The sequence below is a fragment of the Pinus tabuliformis genome, chromosome 1_2, assembly GCF_031772625.1.
Source record: "Pinus tabuliformis cultivar Carrire ecotype Pingquan chromosome 1_2, CPIR1, whole genome shotgun sequence".
Lineage (NCBI taxonomy): Eukaryota > Viridiplantae > Streptophyta > Pinopsida > Pinales > Pinaceae > Pinus > Pinus tabuliformis.
This window is the reverse complement of record NC_142298.1, coordinates 992,715,396-992,718,271: the sequence shown is the minus strand read 5'-3', so window position 1 is coordinate 992,718,271 and position 2,876 is coordinate 992,715,396. Positions and strand designations below refer to the sequence as shown.

Here is a 2,876-nt window from a genome sequence, read left to right as displayed (position 1 = left end):
ACTCCTTTTTTGGATTTATTTCCAAGTTTTAAATTCACAAATAATTCTTGTTGGATATTAAATAAACCAACACTCCCTGTGTGATTCTCAACATGGACTAACTGCCTCTCATGGATCCTCATCTCTGGCAATGTGATCATTGACAAACACCTGCATGGGGTTTGTCATATTACAAGGGCATGTGGCCTCTCAGATGTAACCACAATCTATGCCAAAAATTATTATTTCCTTGCTATAGCCTGCAAGAAATTAATACATAATTTTCATTGACCTACCTAGTACCACTAGTCATTCCTCAGAATTAAGCGTTTTAGCTTTCATATCTTCTTGAACTCAGAATGTTTAGAAAGAATAATTTATAGCAAGAATTTTTGTTTGCTTGCTGTAGCTTGCAAGAAATTAATACATAATTTTCATTTGACTAACCTATTACCACTATTCCTTGCTTAGACCTCAAGGTTTACCCTCTATATATTCCTGTTCACACCCTACTGGGAAATAATAGTTCAATGCCCTCCTACCCCACAATAAAAGGGCCAAGATTAATCAAATATATGATACAACATGTTCAAATAAATGCATGCTATCAACCACCCTGCATGGGGTCATCCATATTACAAGGGCAGGTGTCCTTTCAGATGTAGCCAAAATTTGTGTCAAGAATTGTTGTTGCCTTGTTGTAGCATGTAGGCAAATAATACATATTTTGCATTCACCTACCTAGTGCGACTAGTCCTTGCTCAAATCTCAGGCTCTACCCTTTCTATCTTCCTGAAAGATTGAAGGTACATTATTCACTAACTTCAAGATTCTCATAATTACCTTCACAATTAATTGTTACAATAAAACACATATTTAATTAAAATTGGAAAAATTCTATTACAAGAACTTCAACAACAAACACATTTCATTAAATTTTGGATTATTTAGTGGATCCAAAATTTAGAGTTTAACTAGATTAAGTTTGGAAATCAGTTAGTTCACTACTTTGAATGTATCTATTCACAATTTTTACCATTAAATTATCATGACGAAGCATATTTCAAAAAAATATATAAAGTTGCAGAAGCAAATCGTTGAAGTCTGAATTTTGGACTCCTTAGATTACTTATTCTCATGTTATTATGGTTCCTATTAAAAAGTTGATAATATTATTTGATGACAAGAATATTCTATATATTAGTATTATTAACCAATTTAATTATAATTTTATATATTAAGTATTTCACTGCATGTGTTGAGTTACTATTCTGGTAGAAGGTTATCACAATTTTAAAGTGTCCATAAGATTTATTTAATCCTAGAATTATACTAGTATGTATGTTACCATAAAAAATTTAATTTCGAGTACTATTAGTAGTTTTGTTTGCATTGAGTATCATATTTTATTATATAGTTTAGGAGGTTGATAACATTTTATAATTGACAAAAGAAAATATTATATAAGACTCATATTATGTTTAAACCTATTCTTTTAACAAACAAACACAAAACTCGATGATTCACAGGATTCTACAATTCACACTAAGTATCGCATTTCACTACGTACTTCATCATAACAAGAGCTGAGATATCCATTGCCTAGATTCGTTTGCAACGCCAAGACAAATGTGCCCTCGACCGAGGCCTCGGGCACAAATTGCATTCAAACAATCAAAACTAACATAAGAACTTCAACAATATTAATTATTTTGTAAACTAGTATAGATCCATCTTATATCCAGATCTACCAAGAACCAAGAGGGAACAATTTTGGAGTTAATATGGATCTACATTGGTACTCTTCCATTCAATAATGGATTGCTTAAGCCTTTAAACAAGCTTCATCATAACAAATACCATGGTCAAATACCATGGGATTTTAAACCACCATTGGTAAACACATCAAATGACTATTTCAAACTTATCATATCTTGACTTGAACATTTAATGGAGACCTCCCCATATCCTAGTAAAAATTGACATTTGTAGGTGTAAATGTTTATGTGGGGTTGTTCCATACAAGGTTGTATAATGCATCTCAATGTAATCATCATATTAAGTTAAGGTAAGATAAGATAAAATTATTTTTAGTAATTTCAAACCAATTAATGGCCATGAATAAGTCAAACATGAGACTGTCAGACATAACAATATTGACACATAGTAGGGTTGTGAAAGAAATTCTTAATAGGAACCAACTAAATCATATTAGTATGTCTAACATCAAAACAAGATATTATAGTTGTGGATATTAGACCAGATTCCTTGAAGTCTATTTTTTTTGCCTAATGACTCACACCCCCAAGTTTCCCACAACCCAAGGGGGAGTTGTTGACCAAAACATGATGATGTTATGAGTATTCCAATATAAAACTTGACAAAGAGTGCCTCCCTTGAAAATTTTACATTGAAACTAGTCTACTCCAAAGTTACTAAGTAAAATATGTTTGTATGCTAAATTTTCCAAGTCCCCGTAGTGCCTTTGGAAAGCACCAATAGGAGGTTCATACTACTTGGACCACTCAGAAATAATTATAAAACAATTATAATTTGTAAAAAAATGCCATAATAATGCTGAAAAATTTATAAAGGCATCCATTTGTGACCCTTCTCTTGAATGAGCTCGGAAAGTCCACTTAACGCTCATTGTCACTTAATTATTCTGTTTTTTATTGGGAAAAACATTTTGTTTTACATGGAGTTCTATTTCAACAACAATGTCACATTTATACACTCATATTAAACCACATGGTGGAAAAAAAAAATAAAGTAAATAAATAAATGACTTATTATTGCAAATTACTCTTCTCCTTTATGCCATAGATATCGTTCTCCTTGCTAGAAGCCATGATGACCTCGACAAGAAACTTAAGACTCATCATGATTACTGCTCC

The 2,876-nt window shown here is 31.7% G+C and overlaps 1 pseudogene; it reads right to left on the bottom strand.

Moving 5' to 3' along the window:
• Positions 1-1,467: 1,467 nt before the first annotated feature.
• LOC149209395 (5.8S ribosomal RNA) lies at positions 1,468-1,589 on the bottom strand (annotated as a pseudogene; the record flags this gene model as incomplete).
• Between the last annotated feature and the right edge of the window lie 1,287 nt (positions 1,590-2,876).